This window comes from Salvelinus alpinus, chromosome 13, assembly GCF_045679555.1.
Source record: "Salvelinus alpinus chromosome 13, SLU_Salpinus.1, whole genome shotgun sequence".
Lineage (NCBI taxonomy): Eukaryota > Metazoa > Chordata > Actinopteri > Salmoniformes > Salmonidae > Salvelinus > Salvelinus alpinus.
In genome coordinates, this window is record NC_092098.1 from 26,278,800 (window position 1) to 26,293,589 (window position 14,790).

Consider the following 14,790-nt stretch of genomic DNA (forward strand, 5'->3'; position numbering starts at 1 on the left):
CAAATGACCTTGTCTAATCTCAGATCAAACAGTAGGAGATTAAATGAAGGGTCTATGTGAATAGGGAAACGCTCTTCTTTCCTTTCTTCTCCTCTCCTTTCTACCCCTCCTTTCCTCTCCTCTCTCCTTCTGCCCCTCCTTTCCTCTCCTCACTCCTTTCTGACCCTCCTTTCCTTAATCCAAGTCTTTGTTTGCCTGTTCCATTGTAACGCAGCATTACATAAATAATTCATTTGCTGTGGGTGGGTGTGGTAAACAGGCAGGCAGGCAGGCAGCAACACACACACACACACACACACACACACACACACACACACACACACACACACACACACACACACACACACACACACACACACACACACACACACACACACACACACACACACACACACACACACACACACACACACACACACACACACACACACAGAGAGCACAAGCCCAGCTGAAATCCCATTAACTCCTAATGAATTATTCCTACCATACATCTGTCCCAGCTCCTTACACACACACACACACACACACACACACACACACACACACACACACACACACACACACACACACACACACACACACACACACACACACACACACACACACACACACACACACACACACACACACACACAAACAAACACAGACAGACAGACAGACAGACACACACACACGTCACGCCCACCTCCTCACAATTTTCCTAATGGGTCCCCACTAAACAGGCTTTACCTAAAGCCTTTCCTTCCCGCTATCCCTCTCTCTCTCTGTGGGCTCACTTTGCTTTATTAGTCATCTGAAATGGAGACGCTATTGGCCTCTTAGATGGGATCGTAAGCCAGGGATATTACGATAATGGAAACGGTATGGCGAGTAAATGACAAGCAGAGTGATTAGCTGGTACGTGAGATCAGGGCCCATATCCACAACACGTCTCTGAGTAGTATTGTTGATCTAGGATCTTTCCATACAATCTTTTTCATCATGATCCATAAGTCAAAACTGATGCTAGATCAGCACTCCTACTCTGAGACACTTTGTTTTGTAGATACGGGCCCAGAGCTGAATGGCAGGGTTAGAAACCACAAGGAAACGGAAACAGGCCTAGGCTTAGTTACGTCTTGTTGCTGATCTATAGTTCATCCACGTTCATCTGTAACTGTCCTTCTATGTTGATCCGTGTATCAACCTCCCTCTTTCTATCCATGCCTCTTACATTAGGTGAGCAGAAACATGGGCCCAACTGTAGAGCAGGGAGAGCAAAGGCTCCTCAACGCCTGCATGGCCTGTACTGTAGCACAGTAAGACAACAGCCAGCATAAGGTCCTCTATAATGTCCCTTCACACCTGTTTAATGCACAGTAAAAGACTCAGAAGAGACAATTCAGGCAGGGGAATCACAAATCCAATATCTCAGATTCATAAAGCTGACTCACCATAACAGCCTCTCTGTCTGCCTGCCTGCCTGTCTGCCTGCCTGCCTGTCTGCCTGTCTGCCTGCCTACCTACCTGCCTGCCTGCCGTAGCCGTGCCGGAACCTTGCCTGCCTACCATGCCTACCTGTCTAGACCGTAGCCTGCCTGTCTGCCTGCCTGCCTGTCTGTCTGCCTGTCTGTCTGCCTGTCTGTCTGTCTGCCTCTCTAGCTAGCTAGCTGCCTGCCTGCCTGCCTGCCTGCCTGCCTGCCTGCCTACCTGCCTACCTGTCTGCCTGCCTGCCTGTCTGCCTGCCTGCCTGTCTGTCTGCCTGTCTGTCTGCCTGCCTGCCTGTCTGTCTGCCTGTCTGTCTGCCTGTCTGTCTGCCTCTCTAGCTAGCTGCGTGCCGGCCGGCCGGCCGGCCGGCCGGTCGGTCGGTCGGTCGGTCGGTCGGTCGGTCGGTCGGTCGGTCGGTCGGTCGGTCGGTCGGTCGGTCGGTCTGTCTGTCTGTCTGTCTGCCTGCCTGCCTGCCTGCCTGCCTGTCTGCCTGCCTGTCTGCCTGCCTGCCTGTCTGCCTGTCTGCCAGCCTGTCTGCAGCGTTACACATAGACTCACTGACACACAGAGAGACGCTCCTATTTCAGTGAGATGAGAGACTGTCACAACTAGGTACTGAGTATTTCATCACAAGGCTTATCTAAAAACAATATGGATTTTTCCTTATCAGAGCCCGAAACGGGTCAGGACGTCTTTCTTGAGTTATTTGCATATAAATAGTCAGGAGGAAGAGATTTTTCCTCCCTTGAGCCTTAATATCACATATGGGCTCTTAGTAAGCACCAAGTTAGAACCACAGTTATGAACTAAACCACTCTAATCACATTTCATTCTTCTTTTATTTAGCTAAAAAAGCAACATCAGTAGGTCGTGATAGAGAATAAACTACCAGCACCGTTCCCTTCTTACTGTAGGTCGTGATAGAGAATAAACTACCAGCACCGTTCCCTTCTTACTGTAGGTCGTGATAGAGAATAAACTACCAGCACCGTTCCCTTCTTACTGTAGGTCGTGATAGAGAATAAACTACCAGCACCGTTCCCTTCTTACTGTAGGTCGTGATAGAGAATAAACTACCAGCACCGTTCCCTTCTTACTGTAGGTCGTGATAGAGAATAAACTACCAGCACCGTTCCCTTCTTACTGTAGGTCGTGATAGAGAATAAACCATCAGCACCGTTCCCTTCTTACTGTAGGTCGTAATAGCGAATAAACTACCAGCACCGTTCCCTTCTTACTGTAGGTCGTAATAGAGAATAAACTACCAGCACCGTTCCCTTCTTACTGTAGGTCGTAATAGAGAATAAACTACCAGCACCGTTCCCTTCTTACTGTAGGTCGTAATAGAGAATAAACTACCCGCACCGTTCCCTTCTTACTGTAGGTCGTGATAGAGAATAAACTACCAGCACCGTTCCCTTCTTACTGTAGGTCGTAATAGAGAATAAACTACCAGCACCGTTCCCTTCTTACTGTAGGACGTAATAGAGAATAAACTACCAGCACCGTTCCCTTCTTACTGTAGGTCGTAATAGAGAATAAACCACCAGCACCGTTCCCTTCTTACTGTAGGTCGTAATAGAGAATAAACTACCAGCACCGTTCCCTTCTTACTGTAGGTCGTGATAGAGAATAAACTACCAGCACCGTTCCCTTCTTACTGTAGGTCGTAATAGAGAATAAACTACCAGCACCGTTCCCTTCTTACTGTAGGTCGTGATAGAGAATAAACCATCAGCACCGTTCCCTTCTTACTGTAGGTCGTGATAGAGAATAAACCATCAGCACCGTTCCCTTCTTACTGTAGGTCGTAATAGAGAATAAACTACCAGCACCGTTCCCTTCTTACTGTAGGTCGTGATAGAGAATAAACCATCAGCACCGTTCCCTTCTTACTGTAGGTCGTAATAGAGAATAAACTACCAGCACCGTTCCCTTCTTACTGTAGGTCGTAATAGAGAATAAACTACCAGCACCGTTCCCTTCTTACTGTAGGTCGTGATAGAGAATAAACTACCAGCACCGTTCCCTTCTTACTGTAGGTCGTGCTAGAAAATAAACTACCAGCACCGTTCCCTTCTTACTGTAGGTCATAATAGAGAATAAACTACCAGCACCGTTCCCTTCTTACTGTAGGTTGTAATAGAGAATAAACTACCAGCACCGTTCCCTTCTTACTGTAGGTCGTAATGGAGAATAAACTACCAGCACCTTTCCCTTCTTACTGTAGGTCGTGATAGAGAATAAACCACCAGCACCGTTCCCTTCTTACTGTAGGTCGTGATAGAGAATAAACTACCAGCACCGTTCCCTTCTTACTGTAGGTCGTAATAGAGAATAAACTACCAGCACCGTTCCCTTCTTACTGTAGGACGTAATAGAGAATAAACTACCAGCACCGTTCCCTTCTTACTGTAGGTCGTAATAGAGAATAAACCACCAGCACCGTTCCCTTCTTACTGTAGGTCGTGATAGAGAATAAACTACCAGCACCGTTCCCTTCTTACTGTAGGTCGTGATAGAGAATAAACTACCAGCACCGTTCCCTTCTTACTGTAGGTCGTGATAGAGAATAAACTACCAGCACCGTTCCCTTCTTACTGTAGGTCGTAATAGAGAATAAACTACCAGCACCGTTCCCTTCTTACTGTAGGTCGTAATAGAGAATAAACTACCAGCACCGTTCCCTTCTTACTGTAGGTCGTGATAGAGAATAAACTACCAGCACCGTTCCCTTCTTACTGTAGGTCGTGATAGAGAATAAACTACCAGCACCGTTCCCTTCTTACTGTAGGTCGTAATAGAGAATAAACTACCAGCACCGTTCCCTTCTTACTGTAGGTCGTGATAGAGAATAAACTACCAGCACCGTTCCCTTCTTACTGTAGGTCGTGCCAGTAGAAATATCAATACCCTTCTCTACTTTAAGTGTCTGCTGCAGCCAAATGTCAAGTATACAGCCTTCATATGACTAATTGCTTCAATTTAGATAATGAGCTTGCCGTGGGAGAATAATAAACGCTGAGTGTCATGTCGGTTATATCAGCCCGCGTTCCAGAGAAATGTCAAACTTGTTTTCTCAAGCCCTTTATAAACATTTAAGCAATACTCTCATCGCCTTCTTATTGCTTTGCCTCAATGATTCCCTGAGCTCATTTCCACTGTCTTCTCTCTCTTTTTACTGCCTGTGTGATCGCTAGCTCACTGATTAAATCTTAATTGACCTTGTAGAGCTCACCGATTTAAAAACAATACATAGCAGGCGTCTACAAGGATTACATTTTAGTCATTTAGCAGACACTCTTATCCAGAGCAACTTACAGTGGTGAATGCATATATTACCATATTTTCATCCCCTGTGGGAATCAAACCCACAACCTTGGCGTTGCAAGCACTATGCTCTACCAACTGAGCCACATGGAATTACAGAGGATCTGTACCGCATACACAGAGCATGAGAGAGGGAGAGAACGAGGAAGAGAGGCAGAAGCAGGTTGTCGGCTTAGAGAGGAATGATCACACGGCCTGAGATGGAACAAGCTCTGGTTATATGACGCTTGAAATGTGGTTCTGCTGCTATGCCAGCCAGCCTCCGTTAGCTGTTAAGATAATAATAATAATAATAATATATAATAATAATATATGCCATTTAGCAGATGCTTTTTTCCAAAGATTTACAGTCATGCGTGCATACATTTTACATATGGGTGGTCCCAGGAATCAAACCCACTACGCTGGCTTTACAAGCGCCATGCTCTAGCAACTGAGCAACAAAGGACAGCGGCGTAAAGTACTTCAGTAAAAATACTTTTAAGTACTACTTAAGTCGTTTTTGGGGTATCTGTAGTTTACTATTTATATTTCTGACAACTTTTAGTTTTACTTCACTACATTCCTAAAATAATGTACCTTTTACGCCATACATTTTCCTTGACACCCAAAAATACTCGTTACATTTTGAATGCTTAGCAGGACAGGACAATTGTCAAATTCACGCACTTATCAAGAGAACATCCCTAGTCATCCCTACAGCCTCTGATCTAGAGGACTCACTAAACACAAATGCTTCGTTTGTAAAGATGTTTGAGTGTTGGAGTGTGCCCCTGGCTATCCGTAAATAAAAAAACAAGAAAATGGTGCTGTCTGGTTTGCTTAATATAAGAAATTTGAAATGATTTATACTTTCACTTTTGATACGTAAGTATATTTTAGCAATAACATTTACTTTGATACGTAAGTATATTTAAAACCAACTTTTAGACTTTTACTCAAGTGGTATTTTGCTGGGTGACTTTCACTTTTACTTGAGTCATTTTCTATTAAGGTATCTTTACTTTTACTCAAGTATGACACATGAGTACTTTTTCCACCACTGACAAAGGTTAGACTAGATTAAACTGGGGGTGTAAAATAAGTTCTCGTTGCCTGGGGGCTCCAGTGACCTGGTCATGGCATAACCTTTTCCTCCTTTTACAGTTCACACATCTATCCATAACACTCTCTCACACATAAACATATACGTATGCACACACATGTGCACACACAGACACTTACACACACAAGCACACAGACACGCATGCACACACACACACACCACCCTAAAGCCTAGGGCTAAGAGATTTGTCAGCAAGATTGCCATGTTGTGATGAAGCCAGTGTTAGAGGAGTATTGGAATGTGGGGGATAACAGACCAGCCACACTAAACCCCAGTGTAACATGAACTGAAGCACTTTCTCCCCTCTGTGATGACTCATATTTTCAATATCATTACACTAGCATCTTTATTGGTGCTATTATAAAATATGTGTTTCATATCTATTCCCATGTTAATTTGAGATCATGGTAATGCGTGGCTCTGATCACCAGAGGTTGACATAGTTCATTATCAAAATGTGTCTTGAGCTTCTCTGGATGAGAGGTTTCGAGAACAGCGCTGGAATGTATAACGGCCGTTTTACGGGCTCCTGACCAATTCTGATATTTTTAAATTTTTTTGCGTTGATCTTAACTTTTCTTGTACATAATGTGTTCGGCATCGTTTCCTATGACCGAAAAGAGCTTCTGGACATCAGAACAGCGATCACTAATGTACATTTTAATGACTTGGCTGCACAGAACATACTACTCACCCCGGACCAGGCCCTAAAGAGACGTCCATATAGAGGCCGACGTGCGGGTACCCTGATAAAACTGCGGCGGTGAGGAAATAATGAGCCTTTACACTCTGTTCTATAGGCGAATGTACAATCACTAGAGAACAAACTGAAGAACTGTAATATTCTATGTTTCTTGAAATCTTGGCTGAACAAACATAATATTCTAGCTGTTTATTCTACGCATCGGCAGGACAGCAGCGTTGTGGAAGCTCAAAGGGGGTGGTGTGTGTCTCTTTGCTAACAACAGCGAGAGCACAATCTCTAATTTAACCAGGCAAGTCAGTTAAGAACCAATTATTATTTACAATGACGGCCAAACCCAGACAACACTGGGCCAATTGTGCTCCACCCTATGGGACTCCCAATCACGGACAGTTATGATACAGCCTGGAATTGAACCAGGATCTGTAGTGACACCTCTAACACTGAGCTACAGTGCCTTAGACCACTGCACCATTCGGGAACCCAATATTAAGGAAGTCTCGAGGTTCTGCTCGCCTGATTTAGAATACCTCATGATAATCTGTAGACCATACTATTTACCAGGGCCCAGAGTCCCAAAAGCATCTTAAGGATAAGTTCTTCGTTAGAACCTTCAGTAGGAGCATCATTAAATCTCCAAGCTGTTTCCCAAATAAAACGTTATTAACGTAGAACTTGAATCTAACACCTGCTTCAGACCACTGGTAGAACAGCTAAGCGTGTCGTTAGATGCTTTTTTGCCCTTATACACAGAAGAACTCCACTAAACATACAATCACTTGGATTATCTGTCTGTCATGACCACTGATAACTTCAGAACAAAGTTGACTGCAAATACAAAGTTGACAATGTCTTTGCAATTGATACAAACAAGCAACGTATAAAAATATGCTTCAAATGAAATCCGAGATGACTGCATTCAAATATAAACAGTAGGCAATAGACCTATTTCAGTCATATTGAAGTATATTTCATGTTCAATCAATTGAGATCTATTTTACTACTTGTAGGCTATTAGTATTTAAACATTTCATGATGTGTGGCCTAACGTGTGCAATAATGTGCTAAATTGGTGATTTAGTGCATTTTTATTGGGTAAGCATTAGAATAAGCCGCCTCAATATTTGCAGGCGTAGGTGGTCATATCTTTCTAGAAGCTGATCCGTCGTCAGTATAAATAATTATACTGGTAAGATTTGAATGGAGAAAGCTGATCCTATAATGCGTTTAGGGAAACACATTATACATCTTCGGCCGTTGTAGGATAGATGCATTGTTCAAACACTTAAGTTCCATCGTTATTGGGAAACCGGGCACAAGAGAGTTTTCATCCATATTTTTCATTGCTGTTTATTAACCACCACAAACCAATGCTGGCAATAAGACCACACTCAATGAGCTGTGTAAGACCATAAGCAAACAACAAAATGCTCATTCAGAGGCAGCGATCCTAGTGGTCGGATATTTTAATGCAGGAAAACTTAAATCCGTTTTACCTCATTTCTACCAGCATGTCACCTGTGCAACTAGATGCGAAAAAACTCAACATCACTTTTACTCCACGCACAGAGATGCATACAAAGCTCGCCCTCCATTTGGCAAATCTGACCAAAACTCTATACTCCTGATTCCTGCTAACGAGCAAAAACTTAAACAATAAGTACCAGTGACGCGCTCAATACAGAAGTGGTCCAATGAAGCGGATGCTAAGCTACAGGACTGTTTCGCTAACACAGACTGGAATATATTCCTGGACTGATCCGATTGCATTGAGGAGTTTACCACATCATTCACTGGCTTCATTAATAAGTGTATCGACTACGTCGTCTCCACTGTAACAGTATGTACATATGCCAACCAGAAGCCATGGATTACAGGCAACACCCTCACTGAGCTAAACGCTAGAGCTGCCGCATTCATGGAGCGGGACACTAATCCGAACGCTTGTAAGAAATCCTGCTACGCCCTTCGTCAAACCATCAAACAGGCAAAGCGTCAATACAGGACTAAGATCGAATCCTAATACACCAGCTCTGTTGCTCGTCGGATGTGGCAAGGCTTGCAAACTATCACCGATTACAAAGGGGAACCCGTGAGAGCCTATAGGTAGTAGGTCAGAGACCTGGCAGCGTGATCCCAGGACAACAACCTCTCCCTCAATGTCAGTAAGACAAAGGGGCTGATCGTGGACTACAGGAAACGGAGGGCCGAGCACACCCCCATTCACATTGACGGGATGTAGTGGAGTGGATCGAGAGCTACAAGTTCCTCGGTGCCAACATCACTAAGGATCTATCAAGAGGGCACAACAACACCTTTTCCTCCTCAGGAGCCTGAAAATTGGCATGGGCCCTCAGATCCTCAAAAAGTTATACAGCTGCACCATTGAGAGCATCTTGACTGGTTGCATCACCGCTTGGTATGGTACCAATAGGAGCCGGAACAGCTTCTTCCCCCAAGCCATTAGTTAGTTAAATCGTTAACCAAAAAGCTACAAGGACTATCTGTATTGACCCTTTTTGCACTAACTTTTTTGGCTCATCACATACACTGCTGCTACTGTTTACTATCTGTCACTTTATTCCTAGTTATATGTAGATATCTACCTCAATTACCTAGTACCCCTGCACATCGACTCTGTACTGGTACCCCTTGTATATAGCCAAGTTACCATTACTCATTGTGTATCCATAATTATTTGACATTTTACGTGTTTTACTTTTCTATTATTTCAACAACAACAAAATATCTCTCTGCAATGTTGGGATGGGCCCGTTAGTAAGCATTTCACTGTTAGTCCACACCTGTTGTTTACGAAGCATACAACAAATAACATTTGATTTGATTAGATTTTGATTTGATGTTGACAGAAGAGAAAACAAAGAGCATTTCCACTCCCAAGATGAACAAGACATGGCAGACGGAAACACCAACCCAAGCAAATTATGCCTGCTCTGTATTTTTTCTTTGATGAACCATACAAATCTGACATAACAGAAGCCTTGCCGCCAACCGCCCCCAAACCCACGACCTCTCTCTCTCTCTCTCTCTCTCTCTCTCTCTCTCTCTCTCTCTCTCTCTCAATTCAATTCAATTCAATTCAATTCAATTCAATTGACTTTATTGACATGGCAAGTTATTATTACTTACATTGTCAAAGTATACATATCGAAAAATTTAAATAAAATATATATGTATATATATACACAAAATATATATATATTTATATATAAATAAATGGTGGGATTAACAGCAATAATAATAGTCTCTCTCTCTCTCTCTCTCTCTCTCTCTCTCTCTCAAGCATGTCTCCTCCCTTGTATTTCTCACAGACCCTCTCCCCTCCTCCCCTCCCCTCCCCTCCCCTCCCCTCCCCTCTGGCTTTATAGCCAGTGGAGAGTGACTCTGGTGAGATGAGATCCCCGCACAGCTTAACATCTGGCCGCATCGCTATTGAAGCATTCATAAATAAAAAATAACTCCAGTCCCTTCACGCAGCCGCACTTGTATAAATCATGTATATCGATTTCTACTTCTCCTCCCCCCTCTCTCTCTCTCACTCTCTCCCCCTTCTCTCTTTGGGATAAGAGTGAGGGTCTGATTAAGGTAAGATGGGGCAGAGCAGGATCTCCTAGTCTTCCTGGGGGGCTACAGCGGGGCAGAGCAGGATCTCCTAGTCTTCCTGGGGGGCTACAACGGGGCAGAGCAGGATCTCCTAGTCTTCCTGGGGGGGCTACAGCGGGGCAGAGCAGGATCTCCTAGTCTTCCTGGGGGGCTACAGCGGGGCAGAGCAGGATCTCCTAGTCTTCCTGGGGGGCTACAGCGGGGCAGAGCAGGATCTCCTAGTCTTCCTGGGGGGCTACAGCGGGGCAGAGCAGGATCTCCTAGTCTTCCTGGGGGGCTACAGCGGGGCAGAGCAGGATCTCCTAGTCTTCCTGGGGGGCTACAGCGTGGCAGAGCAGGATCTCCTAGTCTTCCTGGGGGGCTACAGCGGGGCAGAGCAGGATCTCCTAGTCTTCCTGGGGGGCTACAGTGGGGCAGAGCAGGATCTCCTACTCTTCCTGGGGGGCTACAGTGGGGCAGAGCAGGATCAGGAGAGAATCTATGAGGGGTTCGTGGATAAGGTTGCGGCTAAGTTGTCTAAATGGCGGTGGTTGTTGCCACTGATGTCTTTCAGGGGAAGGGTCCTGGTCACTAACAACTTGGCTGCTTCTATGGTCTGGCACAGACTGATGGTGTTAGAACCCCCACAGAGTCTTGTCAAGCAACTTTAGAGGATACTGTTTGATTTATTTTGGTCAACACTGGACACACGCAGCAGTGTTACACCTCCCTTTGCATGAGGGTGGGCAAGGGCTGGTGGACATTGGGTCCAGAGTGACAGCTTTCCATCTACAAGCTGCACAGCAGGCGATGTGCTGGAGAGACACTGTTTGGGCTTTTCTGAAGAGAGCAGGGGACCTTGGGTATGACAGGCACTTGTTCCTGTTGGATCTGGAGCACGTCGATATGTGCATCATCTTTTTATCCCTTATTCCAGCCTTGTAGGGTTGTTTTCTGTCCTGGGTGGGTGGTGTACAGGCCTAAGGTTGGGGCTGACTCTGGAGTTATACGTTGGAGGACCTAAGTATAGCGTAGCCAATAGCGAAGGGCCTGCCGAGTAAATTACCTGTTGTGGCAGGCAAAAATAGTAATGTGGAAGACTAAGAAACATGAGCTGCAGAGGCGGGGTGTACAGACCCCAGAGTTGTGCTACTGAAACTGGAGCATGTACGTACACTACATGACCAAAAGTATGTGGACACCTGAACATCTCATTCCATGGGCATTAATATGGAGTTGGTCCCCCCTTTGCTGCTATAACAGCCTCCACTCTTCTGGGAAGGCTTTACACATTGATGCAGGGACTTGCCTCCATTCAGCCACAAGAACATTAGTGAGGTCGGAACTGATGTTAGCGATTAGGCTTGCAGTTGGCATTCCAATTCATCCCAAAGGTATTCAATGGGGTTGAGGTCAAGTCTCGGTGCAGGCCAGTCAAGTTCTTCCACACCAATCTCAACAAACCATTTCTGTATGGACCTTGCTTTGTGCACGGGGCCATTGTCATGCTGAAACAGGAAAGGGCTTTCCCCAAACTGTTGCCTCAAAGTTGGAAGCACAGAATCCTCTAGAATGTCATTGTAGGCTGTAGCGTTAAAATTTCCCTTCACTGGAACTAAGGGGCCTAGCCTGAACCCTGAAAAACAGCCACAGACCATTATTCTTCCTCCACCAAACTTTATAATTGGCACTATGTATTCGGGCAGGTAGCGTTCTCCTGGCATCTGCCAAACCCAGATTCATCCGTCGGACTGCCAGATGGTGAAGCGTGAATCATCACTCCAGACAACGCGTTTCCACTGCTCCAGAGTCCAATGGCGGCGTGCTTTACACCACTCCAGCTAACGCTTGGGATTGCACATGGTGATCGTAGGCTTGTGTGCGGCTGCTCGGCATAGAAACCCATTTCACAGTTCTTGTGTTGACGTTGCTTCCAGAGGCAGTTTGGAACTTGGTAGTGAATGTTGCAACCGAGGAAAGACGATTTTTACACGCTACGTGTTTTAGCACTCGACGGTCCCATTCTGTGAGCTTATGTGGCCTACCACTTCGTGGTTGAGCCGTTGTGGCTCCTAGATGTTTCCACTTCACAATAACAGCCCATACTGTTGACCGGGGCAGCTCTAGCAGGGCAGATATTTGACGAACTGACTTGTTGGAAAGGTGGCATCCTTTGACGGTGCCACGTTGAAAGACATTGAGCTCTTCAGTAAGGCTGCCAATGTTTGTCTATGTATATTGTATGGCTGTGTGCTCTATTTTATACACCTGTCAGCAACGGGTGTGGCTGAAATAGCCAAATCCACTTATTTGAAGGGGTGTCCACATACTTTTATATACACTGCTCAAAAAAATAAAGGGAACACTAAAATAACACATCCTAGATCTGAATGAATGAAATATTCTTATTAAATACTTTTTTATTTACATAGTTGAATGTGCTGACAACAAAATCACACAAAAATGATCAATGGAAATCAAATGTATCAACCCATGGAGGTCTGGATTTGGAGTCACACTCAAAATTAAAGTGGAAAACCACACTACAGGCTGATCCAACTTTGATGTAATGTCCTTAAAACAAGTCAAAATGAGGCTCAGTAGTGTGTGTGGCCTCCACGTGCCTGTATGACCTCCCTACAACGCCTGGGCATGCTCCTGATGAGGACAGTCTGTGGTGCAACGTGGCGTTGGTGGATGGAGCGAGACATGATGTCCCAGATGTGCTCAATTGGATTCAGGTCTGGGGAACGGGCGGGCCAGTCCATAGCATCAATGCCTTCCTCTTGCAGGAACTGCTGACACACTCCAGCCACATGAGGTCTAGCATTGTCTTGCATTAGGAGGAACCCAGGGCCAACCGCACCAGCATATGGTCTCACAAGGGGTCTGAGGATCTCATCTCGGTACCTAATGGCAGTCAGGCTACCTCTGGCGAGCACATGGAGGGCTGTGCGGCCCCCCAAAGAAATGCCACCCCACACCATGACTGACCCACCGCCAAACCGGTCATGCTGGAGGATGTTGCAGGCAGCAGAACGTTCTCCACGGCGTCTCCAGACTCTGTCACGTCTGTCACATGTGCTCAGTGTGAACCTGCTTTCATCTGTGAAGAGCACAGGGCGCCAGTGGCGAATTTGCCAATCTTGGTGTTCTCTGGCAAATGCCAAACGTCCTGCACGGTGTTGGGCTGTAAGCACAATCCCCACCTGTGGACGTCGGGCCCTCATACCACCCTCATGGAGTCTGTTTCTGACCGTTTGAGCAGACACATGCACATTTGTGGCCTGCTGGAGGTCATTTTGCAGGGCTCTGGCAGTGCTCCTCCTGCTCCTCCTTGCACACAGGCGGAGGTAGCGGTCCTGCTGCTGGGTTGTTGCCCTCCTACGGCCTCCTCCACGTCTCCTGATGTACTGGCCTGTCTCCTGGTAGCGCCTCCATGCTCTGGACACTACGCTGACAGACACAGCAAACCTTCTTGCCACAGCTCGCATTGATGTGCCATCCTGGATGAGCTGCACTACCTGAGCCACTTGTGTGGGTTGTAGACTCCGTCTCATGCTACCACTAGAGTGAGAGCACCGCCAGCATTCAAAAGTGACCAAAACATCAGCCAGGAAGCATAGGAACTGAGAAGTGGTCTGTGGTCACCACCTGCAGAACCACTCCTTTATTGGGGGTGTCTTGCTAATTGCCTATAATTTCCACCTGTTGTCTATTCCATTTGCACAACAGCATGTGAAATTTATTGTCAATCAGTGTTGCTTCCTAAGTGGACAGTTTGATTTCACAGAAGTGTGATTGACATTGTGTTGTTTAAGTGTTCCCTTAATTTTTTTGAGCAGTGTATATAGTGTATATTTGTATTTGTATTTATTATAGATCCCCATTAGCTGCTGCCAAGGCAGCAGATACTCATCCTGGGGTTCAGCTAAATTAAGCTATTATACAATATTAAGGCAGTTATACAATTATACGGTATATGGGGGGCTGGTGAACTGTCTATGGGATTTTGTTGGGGTGTGGTACGTCAGGGAGTTCTATGTGCAGTGGATGAGGAGGGGGACTTGTTTCTAACTTTCCAGTCTATTAAAATGAAATGTTTGTGTTTTAATTATGTAACTATTTGGGCCAATAAAGTTATTTTTTTAATAAAAAAAGCTCTCTCTTTCTCTCTCTCTCATACAGCCTGGAGGACCAATAAGAGAGGTAGAGGGGTGCAGCACGTAATTGGAGAAATCAGTGATACGAACCGTCCCATATTCAGAGAAAAGAGGATAGGAGGAGATGAGAGGAGAGGGTATATAAAGACACGCTTGGTACCCAAATTGATGACGTATGACGCGCAGCTGTGAATCGAGTGGAGACTAATGGATTTGGTTCAATCTGTCGAGCGTGGAAACAACAGCAGCATAATGCTAGTTAAAACTTGTAAAAGAAACGGATGTTTATATCTATTGGCGAGGGATAAATAATTTGTACTATTGGTCACCATCTAGATATCACTGTGACTTGCCAATTAGCTTACGTGACGGCAAGCCGATGAGAATGAGCAGTGCAACGGTGTTGTATCGAGGTGCTT

At 45.4% G+C, this 14,790-nt stretch overlaps 1 protein-coding gene across 1 annotated transcript in view; it reads right to left on the bottom strand.

Moving 5' to 3' along the window:
• Window positions 1–14,790, bottom strand: part of LOC139537455 (LHFPL tetraspan subfamily member 7 protein-like) — a 316,078-nt gene that overhangs the window by 88,685 nt on the left and 212,603 nt on the right. The window lies entirely within an intron of this gene.